Here is a 12,263-nt window from a genome sequence, read left to right as displayed (position 1 = left end):
CGATGGCAGGAGCCAGGAGCTTCTCCTGGTCTCCCATGGGGTGCAGGGCCCAAGCACTTGGGCCATCCTCCACTTCACTCCCTGGCCACAGCAGAGATCTGGCCTGGAAGAGGGGCCACCGGGACAGAATCCGGCGCCCCGACCGGGACTAGAACCCGGTGTGCCGGCGCCGCAAGGCGGAGGATTAGCCTAGTGAGCCACGGTGCCGGCCGGTAGATTGCTTTTGAACTCATCAATATACATTAGAGGCTTTCTTCAGATGACTGCTAATTCCAGTGTCTGGGATTAAAATCTAGTTGGAAATTCTGTCCAATCAGAGTCTCTCATCCCCCAGACCAGATGATTAAATTAGGGATGAGCATATTGTCCCAGGCCCAGTTAATTAGCATACTGCTTGGAGATTGGGAAAACTCCTTCCCAGTCCTTGGATTACTAAACTAGCAGTACACGAGTGTTGACTTTCTGGTGTCACCTTGGCCTACACACGGAGGAAGCTTTCAGGAGATATACTCAGAAATAGTGTAGCAACAATTCAAGCCCTGGATGTGCTTAACTACATCCCTTACCTCTCAACTTCAGCTACTGTACTTCATGTTTATTTGGGGACTCTTTTCTCCTTAAATTATTTTGAGTTGGGTTTCTGTGACTTTTAACTGAAAGGGTTTTTTTTTTGACAGATACAACATATTTCACAAGACTTCTCTGCCTGCCTGAAAATAATGTAATTTATGCCACCTACAAATGCAAAGGTCATCAACTATTCATCACCTCACTTCAGCTTTCCCCTAATGGCTCATATACCCTGTGAGTACCAGTGTGTCATCCAGTGTCCAATATAGCAACAGTGAGAACATTTGATATGGGAACAGACACAAAAATATCTGTAAGTAGCAGTGATAATAAATTCACATTTTCTCTGAGGGGCATTTCCTTTTCCTCCAAGATCATATTCGGTTCCAGGCTAGTTTGTTGGGGAGAAATTGCACCAAAGAGTATTCTCCAATTTCTTATTTTTCCCTCTGATTTCCTCTTGATGGCATATGTATTAATATCCCTTTCTTAGGGTGTTCCTGCATTTGACTTGTTTGTGATAACAGTGTGAACATTTCTTATTCATGATGTTCTTATTTCCCTGATGTAACTGTTCTTGAACATTTTTACATAAGCACTTTAAAACTAATATTTATTACACAATCTCCAGTTACTCTTTAGCAGGTGGGAAATAACTTTGCAATTTGAGAGGCATGTCTATTATAAGCAAAGTATTGTTTAGATTTCTGTAAGATAAATGAAGATTTAGTATGACATAGCAATGCTACTTTTTTTTCTTGAGCCATGTCTGAATGAAAAATATTCCTTAGCTTTTCAGTGCTTCTAAAGATAGCTCTCTCATAAACTTCACTTTCTTATAAAATCAGGTGGCTTTGGAAAGCAGTGGAAAGTCTGTATTACACTGCTATTTCCCTCAGGGGCTAATGCTTTTACTACGTCCACAAAAAGGGCTGTGGGGGTGGGCGTTTGGCTTGGCAATTTTAAGAAACCCATACTCCACACCAGAGTATCTGGGTTTGACTCCCAGTCCTAGAGCAATTCCAGCTTACAGCTAATGCAGACCTGGGGAAGAACAGTGACAGCTCAAGTAGGTGGATTCCTGCCACCAACATGGGAGGCATGGTGAGTTCCCAGCTCCTGGCTCTGTTGTGGACATTTGGAGTGAACCAACAGATGGGAACTCACTCTGTGTCTCTTTCTCTCTGCCTTTCAAATTAGAAAAAAAAAAGGTGGGGGGAGGTGGCTGCAGAATTGGAAATGTTTTGCCTGTCAAAAATACTTTGAGATTTGTGTAATCATTGTATGAGTTTTCTTTTTTTAAACTTTGGGGAATTTGGGTTTATCATATTTAGTAGCGAGTTCCATCATACGTGAGCCTCTAGGCATGCTTATAGATTCTAGAGATTGGAGGAAAAACAAATTTTCATTCTTTGAGGTTCACAAACTACAGTAAGTGTCATAAAAGCAAGAAACAAGCTGTTATCTCATAGCCAAGAATTGCTTATAGTGCCAGAATTTTAAAATAAAGACTGGTGCATCAGCAGAAAGAGGAAGTTTGGAGGCCCCAGAGCGAAGGACCAGGCATCTCTCAAAATCAACTCCTGACTCTTCAACCCTTGGCTTGCCTCCCCGCTTATCTATTTTTTCTATGGGATCCACGACTATATCCCACCTCCTCTTTCAGAGATTCTGGTAAGTACCTCCTTCTACCTGAAAATATCCAGAAGGCGGAACAATAATGCATTTCTTTAAAGCCACACTTTCTTCTTCCTTCAGCTAGTAGAAAGACTGTAATAGAGTAGGACCCATAAACAAGAGTGAAATTCCAGGAACTGAAGAGTCCATGAAGTTTGTTTGTGCAAAAGCAGCATATTCATCTGCATGAATGTCACTGTCCATTTTCCAAAGGCAGAGTGCCTCTGGTTACATGCTCTTAAGGCTGTGACTCTAAGAACACGTTTGCTCTGAAGTGCCAGTGTGGTGGGTAACAAAAGCGACAGCCATGGCGGCAAGAGGCTGCACTTGTAGACTTGTAAAATAGACGGTTAGGTGAGATCATTCTAAGGTCTCTGCACGCTGTAACATTTTACATTGTGCATCAATATGGTTGCGTCAAAGCCAAAATTAACTATTGGGATTGCATCAAATTGAGAAGTTTCTGTACTGCAAAAGAAACAGTCAGGAGAGTGAAGAGACAACCGACAGAATGGGAAAAAATATTTGCAAACTATGCTACAGATAAAGGGTTGATAACAAGAATCTACAAAGAAATCAAGAAACTCCACAAAAACAAAACAAACAACCCACTTAAGAGATGGGCCAAGGACCTCAATAGACATTTTTCAAAAGAGGAAATCCAAATGGCCAACAGACACATGAAAAAATGTTCAGGATCACTAGCAATCAGGGAAATGCAAATCAAAACCACAATGAGGTTTCACCTCACCCAGGTTAGAATGGCTCACATACAGAAATTTACCAACAACAGATGCTGGTGAGGATGTGGGGAAAAGGGGACACTAACCCACTGTTGGTGGGAATACAAACTGGTAAAGCCACTATGGAAGTCAGTCTGGAGATTCCTCAGAAACCTGAATATAATCCTACCATTCAACCCAGCCATCCCACTCCTTGGAATTTACCCAGAGGAATTTAAATTGGCAAACAAAAAAGCGGTCTGCACCTTGATGTTTATTGCAGCTCAATTCACAATAGCTAAGACCTGGAATCAACCTAAATATCCATCAACAGATGACTGGATAAAGAAATTATGGGACATGTACTCCATAGAATACTACACAGCAGTAAAAAAAAAAAAAAAAAAGAAAGAAATTCGTTCATTTGCAACAAAATGGAGGAATCTGGAAAACACCATGCTGAGTGAAATAGACCAGTCCCAAAGGGACAAATATCATATGTTCTCCCTGATCGGTGACAACTAACCGAGCAGCAAAAAGGAAACTTGGTGAAGTGAAATGGACACTGAGAAACGGTGACTTGATCAGCCCTTGCCCTGACTGTTGATGAACAACTTAATACTTTATCCCTTTTAGTACTTTTTTGTTCTACTTAATACTATAGGTTGCACTCTGTAATTAATATACAATTATTCTTAAGTGTTGAAACTTAACTGAAAAGTGATCCCTGTTAAATATAAGAGTGGGAATAAGAGAGGGAGGAGATGTACAGTTTGGCACATGCTCAATTGGACTTGCCCCAAACGGTAGAGCTAGAAACGTGCCAGGGGAACCCAATTCAATCCCATCAAGGTGGCATGTACCAATGCCATCTTACTAGTCAAAGTGATCAATTTCTGTTCACAATTGATCATAATGATAGGACTAAGAGTCAAAGGGATCACATAAACAAGACTAGTGTCTGCTAATATTAACTGATAGAATAAAAAAAGGGAGAGAACGATCCAACATGGGAAGCAGGATACACAGCAGACTCATAGAATGGCAGATGTCCTAAACAGCACTCTGGCCTCAGAATCAGCCCTTAAGGCATTCGGATCTGGCTGAAGAGCCCATGAGAGTATTTCAGGCATGGAAAGCCAAGACATTGTGCAAAAAAAAAAAAAGACCTAAATGAAAGATCTCTGTGAGCGAGATCCCAGTGGAAAGAACAGGTCAAAGAAGGAGGTACCTTTCTCTGAAGGGAGGAGAGAACTTCCACTTTGACTATGACCTTGTCTAAATATGATCTGAGTTGGCAAACTCAAAAGGCCTCCATAGCCTTAGGAACTCATGACAAGAGCCTAGGGTGATTACTGATGCCATAAACAAGAGTGTCAATTGTTAAGTCAACAATAGGAGTCACTGTGCACTTACTCCTCATGTAGGATCTCTGTCCTTAATGTGCTATACATTGAGATTTAATGCTATAACTAGTACTCAAACAGCATTTTACACTTTATGTTTCTGTGTGGGTGCAAACTGTTGAAATCTTTACTTAATATATGCTAAATTGATCTTCTGTATATGAAGATAATTGAAAATGAATCTTGATGTGAATGGAATGGGAGAGGTAGCGGGAGAGGGGAGGGTTGTGGGTGAGAGGGAAGTTATGGGAGGGAAAAAGCCATTGTAATCCGTAAGCTGTACTTTGGAAATTTTTATTCATTAAATAAAAGTTTAAAAAATGGAATAAAAAAATATGGTTGCATCCCCTTGAAAACACTTTCTCTTCTTGTTCATTTCCAAAGTAAAAAAAAAAAAAAAAACCTTATTTTGTGAAAAGACCTTTGTGAAACTCTCACTTTATAGAGTACAATAAATCTATCCCCTTCAATCTCTCCATTATACGTCTTTTTTTCCAGGGATTGTTGGAAGGCTAAATTGACTAAACCCTATAATTCTAAGCTTTCTTTACTTAATATTCTTACATGGGGTTAAGAACTCTGAACAGCTATACAGACATTCTCTCATCTTGTTTTTCCAGGACGACTTTATTCTTGACCTTCAAGAGTTGAAATAACTCAACAATAAAATGCCAAGGATTTTGTAGTAACTCTTTTTCTATTGCACAAATAGTTTTCCTCAGCACAGAGCTTCCATCAGAGGAACTTCCAATGTGACATTGAGCATCCTTACAGATAAGCATTTTTAATTTCTATTGACATATAATTGTCCATACTTATGAGTTGCAGTTTGAAAATCTGATGCATGTATACAACGTATAATGCTCAAAGCAATGCAATTAGCACTTTCAGTTCCTTAAACAGTTCTTTGTGTTTATAGCATTCAAACTCCTCTCTGATTGTCCTTTGTAAAATATATAGTATGTTGCTGTAAACTACAGTCATCCTGCTGTGCTATAGAACACTAGAACTCATTCCTGCTACTTAATTGACTTTCACTTTGGGATGGTGTATGGGGAGATACAAGTTGGACTTACACTTCAATATTATTAGATAAGCTTCTGCCAGACATTTTTTTTTCCTGGAGGTTAAAACTGTTTCAGAACAGGTACTTGGGTGTTATCAATCTCTGAAGTTACTCTTACAACCAGTTTATGGAAAAGAGGAATATAAATATGACTAAATTTATTTTTCCTCCAATCACTAGTTTCAGCCATGTGTTGTCATGTGTTGCTTCCCTGGCAAAGAGTGACCCACTTAACAGATAGCTTGGAAGATTCTATTACCTTCTGGTGGGCTTCAGTTACTTTATAAGCAGCCCAGGTTACATCTCAGGCTTGATTTATAGCTAGCTCATTGCTTCACTACCTTTAAAACCAGGGTCAATGCTTACCACTCAATAGGAGAGAGGTTAGTCAGCTCTGAGACATGTTTTTCCCCCATTCCACTTCCAGAATACACCAAGAGATAGAGGTAGGCCAAGAGTAGGGAAATGGAAAGAGACAATGTAATCATACATAACCTTTATAAGACAGAAGCAGGAGGATCAAGAGAGAGGTGAAGACTATGTGGACAAGAATGCAGAAATGAGATTGATGTGGACAGGAACCAAGGAATGTGGGCAGCCTCTAGAAGCCAGAAGAAGGAATTAATAGATTCTTTCCTGAAACCTCCAGCAGGGTCCATCCCTGCTGTTAACTTGATTTTGTCCCTTAAGACAGTTTCAGACTTCTGACCTCCTAAAACATAATAAATTTTTGCTGGTTGAAACCACTCACTTCATGGTGATTTATTACAGCAGCAATGTGAAATTCATACACTGAGTTCCATTTATTGGGTGTTTCCTGTGTGCCAGGCACTGTGCTAAGTATTGTGAGGTGTTCTGTTTTCTTATGTCTATATTACAATGAGGAAACTTGTGCCTGGTTACACACCTGCTATGTGCAGGGGGTCAGGAATCAAACTCGGGCATCAGGCCCCAGGTTGTTCTCACCATGTTAAGAGTAAGAAATCTGGGGCTGCTGCCTGCGATTCCAACATCCCGTATGGGCTCTGGTTCATATCCCAGCTGTTCCACTCATGATCCAGCTCCCTGCTAACAGCTGGGGAAAGCAGCAGAGGATAGCCCAAGTGCCTGGGCCCCTATCATCCACATGAGAGACCCGGAAGAAACGCATGACTTTGGCCTGGCCCAGTGTTGGCTATTGCAGACATCCGGGGAATGAACCAGCAGATGGTGCATCTCTGTCTCTCTGTAACTTTGACTTTCAAAATAAATAGATTTTTGAAGAAAAAGAGTCAGAAATCTACCATTCTCTGCTAAAAGACATGAGGGTTTCTTGGAGAAAGGACTTAACCTAGGGCTAAAGTAGGGAAAACAAGTTGAGCCTAGAATATCTTGTAGTGCCAGAAAGCAAGGAAGTACTCAAGGGGGAAAGAAAAAAAAAAAGAAAGAATGAGGGCTATGTCAAGGGGATCTAAGATCCAACCAGAATAGTCTCACAATGTCAAAGCTAGAAAAAATTTGAGCAACAAAAGTAAGTATTATTGGATTATAACCCAAAGTAGAAAATATCCATGTATTCATAATTAATATATTTAGAGTCCCCCTCCAGGAGACAGTTTAATCCTCTTCTCACCTCAGTGTACACTAGGTTTAGTGACTCATTTTAACAAATAGAATATGGAAAAACAAAAGTAGTAACTTTATAGTGGAGAAAATCTGGCAAATAACACCTCATCCAAGGTTTCAAAGTTAGTATCACTGGTGACAAGGCACATGGGTATCATGTACCCCCTGATGTAATGAGAATTGTACTTCACCTCTGATTTTTCTTCCTCTAAAATCCATACCTCCAGTATGAACTACGAGAAATATCAGAAAAATCCAAAATGAGGAACATTCTAGATAATACCTGACCAGTAATCTTCAAAGCTATCAAGATCAAGAAAAATCTGCAAAACTGTTACAGATCACAGACTGTAAGATACATGATGACTAAATGCAATGTGATATCCTGGATGGAATCTTAAAACACAGAAAAGGGCACTGGAGGAAAAACTAGTAGAACGCAAAGTCTGGGATTTAGCTGATGGTAAAAAAGTAAAGAGACATAGGCAATCTGAAATAAAATGAAATGTTGGTATAGAAAACTGTATTATTATTTATCTTCCTTCATTACAAGAGCAACAATACATTGATGGAGTAGCACAGCCTTCACTGTCCTCATTGTCTTGCTTGGGCACAGTCCTAAGTAGATTAGATACCACACAATTCAAATGATCTTTATAATTACTCTTAAGAGGTTGCCAGTTTTATCCCCAATTTCTAGAGGGTACTGAGGTACACAGAGGTTAACTGACCTGTGCAAGTTAACATAGTAAGTGGGAGAACCTGACTCTGAGCAGAGGTGATTAGCTCTAAGCCTTACCCTTAACCACTAAGCTAACAGTACCTTAGGTTTTCGGTTTCAGAGAGGCTAAGTGACCGGCTCAAAGTCATAATGTTGCTTGGCTCAGAACTGAGAGTATAACTGAGGCCTCCTGATTCTCAGTCCACTGCTTTTCCCCTATCTCCAGGTACCACAACCTACTCCCTCATTTTTTTTTCCTTTTCTAAAGCACAGTGAAATTCTTGGAATTTCAGAAGCCAATTTGTATTTTTCCCAATGGCCAAAGCAGGAACAATATCAGCAACAAGACATATAAAGTAGTAGAGTTTTAAACCTAAGTATAAAATAGTCATGTGACCATATTAACATAAATGATTGACTGAATAAGTAAATAAAGGAGCAAGGAATTATTTGAATTTCCCTCTACCTGAACTCAAACAGCTATGAAGTCTCAATGCCCTATGTTTGTGGTCCCAGGTTGAAAGCTGAATAAGAAAACCTTTGTCACCAGTTTAGTTTCTCAACAGGATTCTAATCTTGGATTGTTTCAGAGGCTGCTGACAATTCAAACTATCTTTGTTTCGTGGATACCTTCTTGACAGTTCAATTTTTTTTTTTAATTCTTGAAGTTTAACTTTGTTTATACTTACTTTTTACTTACTATCTTTTGGCATTCTGGAGTTTTACTTTAGTATATGTTCTCTGTAGTTGTATAATAGTGGTGACAGCTATTAGTTGCTATTGTCTTCAAATACTTCATTTATAAAAAGGGAATGACACTCAATATTTTTAGCTATGGGGATGCTTTTAAGACTTCATTCAAACCTTGAAACTCTTTCCTAATATGGTATTCAGGTTGAATCAGAAGAAAGGGAGTACTGTGACCATATTTTCTTTAAAAACATGTCACTATCTCAGGGTTTTGTGGGTTTTCCTGGAAACTTTCAGGTTAAAAATGTTTGAGAGGATTCATGCCTGTATTCATTATTCAGTTGCATGATTCAAAAACAATAAAACTGAGGGAAAGCATTTCCAAATTCAGCACCGATTGTAACACACAACATTTGTAAAGGGCGTTTCCACTTCCAAAGTGCTCTGAAGCCCAAGTTTTCTTCCTAGAGTATCACTAAACCCACGGAGGCTGGTAGTACTTATCTGTTTACGGTGAAGAAGATGAGGTTAGAACGAAGTTCACTCGGCTAGTAGTGGGATGAGCTGGGACACCATCCTTTCACGGTACTTTGAATCCTTAAAAAGATTATAATAGGGCAAAATCTTGCCAATATATCACTGATAAGTAGTACAAATTAACTTTTTTCTCCTTAGCTATGACACATCCATCTAAATGGGAATAAAATACATTCAGTAGTTTATTATAATAGAAAATGAGACAAAATTGAGATCAATACTGGCCATTTCTCATGATTTATACCCATGTTTCAGGTAAAAGAAGAAAACAGTCATCATAGCGCAAAAAGCATTCTATAGGATAGTGAGATATGTGATGAAATCTCTCAAGGATATGTTTTAAAGAAAAAAAATGCCAGTACCCTAAAAAATACCTTCTACAAAGTTGGTATTGATAATTATTTTTCAAGAATGATCCAATGTAGTGTGGGTGGAAGGTGTGGATTTTTGGACTCAGACTTCCAACCCCTCCAACTTATTAGTTAGAATGTTTAATTGGGATAAGATCTTTACAAATCTACTGTATTAGAAATGAGAAAAAATATGTCCTTTCTATAATATATTGTCTGGTATTTAATATTATATTTTTGCTTATGTTATTATTAAATGAATGCCTAGCTCCCTACTTTAGAGAATCTACAGATAAATAGCCTTCTTTTCCCTAGAGTTGAAAATGTCAACCTTGAGATTTGTTCTTTCTCCACACTCCCTGTCATCCAACACTTTCAAAATTAATGTACCAAAGAATCACTTGTTTAATGCTCATGAAACCACTTCTTAGGCTATTTACTTGGAAATTAATTCCATGGAGGGGAAAATATCAGGCAACAGGGCAGGAGTAAAATTTCCTCTAAATATGATATCAAGGAGGTGTTACAAGTGTTGAGCCAGAGGTATTTCAGATGAAGAACTACATGCCCCTCAAATAATGACAAAAGCCATTTGAAGCAGAACAGTGGAGACAAGTCCAATTTGTTACACAATCTCAAGATGTACAGGTATGAGTAACACTTCAAACATATTCAGCATCTGCCTTCAGACATGAAAGGAGTTTTAGTCCAGTAACCATGGTTACCTACTCAAATACTCATAAAGTCAGAGATGAGTGAAGAGTCAAGTTAAACCATATATATTCGTAATACAGAGACTGGTAAACTCATGAAATTTCCATTTGCTTTGAAGACTTAGATTTCATTATTATTATTATTTCCAATTATTTCTGTATATCTATTTCACCTCTAGTAGGACTATGCCTTGACCAGGTGAATAATAACATCTTGTCATCTATGATAGCAATGGTTATCACACATAAAGTATACTGACTGGTAGGACAATTGGAGTAATTGGGGTGCAGGGATATAAAAATAAGAAGAGGAAATCAATTAAGCAAAGCACATAAATCTTAAATACAAATTACAGTGTTTATGAGGAGGGTACACAATTATAATTAAGGACAAAAGACCAACTACAGGAATTCCTCAGCATAAATAAGGGAATCCAAAAAGTGGAATTGTGTTACTGCATGGTTAATGAATCATTTGGTGCAAGTTTGTGCAGCTAACTGAATGACCAAGAATTCTAGAATCTGGCTGCGGGATCTAAACCCATTCTTGTCCTTGTCATAGTTTAATATCACCTGGTGAGAGTTGTCTTCTCCAGTCTGAAAAATGCAAACATATAGGGCCCACTCAAGAAGAATTAGATAACCTTAATAGCCATAGATTAAAATTGTAAAATCTTATGTCAGCCTTATTTTTCATTTCTTTATAGTTAGCCCATTGTTGTGGCTTTATTTTTCATCTCCCTCTCTCTAGACAGGCATCCAGGATCATTCTTTAATCTTTTTAGTGGGTGTATTTTTCCCCCTTCTCACAAGCTATTTTTGCATTGTCCACCTCTCAAACAATGCTGTTCCACCAGCAATCTAAGTTTTCAGACCCTTGCTTTTCTACAGATCTATTGCAGCCAGTCAGAACACTCCATCTCTGTAGCCATGGTACTCTTCCTGGGTGAGCACATGACCTATGTCTGACCAACTTCAATGAATCTCAGGACCTTCCTGGGAACTCTGAAACATACTCTCGCTCCTTATGGACTCTGTGGTGTGTAAATGTGAAGCCTGGAACATTTGCCACCATTTTATTTTCCACAAAGGAGAAAGCCTGTCTGGGAAGAATGCTAACTCCAGAAGAAAAGGTTGAGAATAACAAAAAAAAAAAAAATGGAGAGGGAGCCCTGCTCAGTTCACACCTATAGCATGGGAGTTAGGTAAGTCCTCTGTCTCCTCCACAAACTCAGAGATGTTTTTCCTTCAATTTCCAAGAAGAAACAGAAATTATTTATGGAGAACTTAGTTGATGCCCTATCCAGAAATGTACAAGCCAGATTTACAATGGTAACTGTTGAGTGTTAAACTGCACATCTTTTTTCCCCAATTAAGAGAAAGCAATTTTTTTTCCTCCTAACCTTGCCCTTTGCAGGTAGAAGTAATTTAAAGTTCTGGTCTCTTAGCAACCATAGCTGATTCGCATACTTTGTGTGGATAGTAGATGTGCTTTTCTAAAAAGATTTGCAGTTACTATCTAAGCTTCCCAGAGCATGCTTTTAAATGTACTTAAACAGCATACAGTAAGCCATTTTAATAGAGATAAGAGTACTTTCATCTCAGTCGTCATATCCTAGTCTTCACAACCATTAAATCTATTCCAAGTGTCTTGACTGCCCACACTTACCTGGCTGCAACGGTAAAGCACATATTTGCTTGCTTTAATTCAGGGATTTGCATTCTATTCTGGTCTTCTCTGGCACTCACGATGAGACTTTAGTAAACTGTAATTCATTACAAGCCTGTGTTCTTCTAGTCACTATACTTGTAGACACACAAGTACATTCTGCCGAAAGACCTGCTCACTTGCCCAAGATTCAACTTCTAAACTCCCTAACTTAAGAATCACGACCTTTACTGAAAAACCTCTTGTCACAGTCAAGGTTATAAATTACTGTAGTAGCAGAAGCTGTCAAAAGTGGCACAGTAAGGTGTTTGCAGGAAATTTAGTTTTGGCCACGTGTTTGGTTTGGTTTTGCCCCCTTTTCCAGGCCAGAAATACAAATTCATGTAATTACTTTCAGCATACATCAGTGAGAAGAAGGGTCAAAAGTTCTCAAGTTTGATTTTCATGTTTACCCCGTAGGCTCCAACACTTAAGGCCTTTCAAAGTGATTGAATTTGATTTCTTTTATTTTCCTTCAAATAACAAACGTTAGAAGTG

At 38.7% G+C, this 12,263-nt stretch overlaps 1 long non-coding RNA gene across 4 annotated transcripts in view; it reads right to left on the bottom strand.

Moving 5' to 3' along the window:
• The window catches only part of LOC149119524 (uncharacterized), a 112,668-nt gene that overhangs the window by 83,037 nt on the left and 17,368 nt on the right, over positions 1–12,263 (bottom strand). Inside the window, exon 4 of one of the 4 annotated variants that reach the window (XR_016228353.1) lies at positions 10,224–10,654. The exons of 2 other annotated variants lie outside the window; for them this stretch is intronic. This is a non-coding gene — a long non-coding RNA (uncharacterized LOC149119524). Of the gene's footprint in view, positions 1–10,223; positions 10,655–12,263 lie in introns of those variants that run through there. One more of the 4 variants, XR_016228349.1, reaches the window with a different exon arrangement.

The sequence above is a fragment of the Oryctolagus cuniculus genome, chromosome X (genome assembly GCF_051225735.1).
Source record: "Oryctolagus cuniculus isolate XC-2025 breed Fujian yellow rabbit chromosome X, ASM5122573v1, whole genome shotgun sequence".
Taxonomy (NCBI): domain Eukaryota; kingdom Metazoa; phylum Chordata; class Mammalia; order Lagomorpha; family Leporidae; genus Oryctolagus; species Oryctolagus cuniculus.
This window is presented reverse-complemented; position numbering and strand designations above follow the sequence as displayed.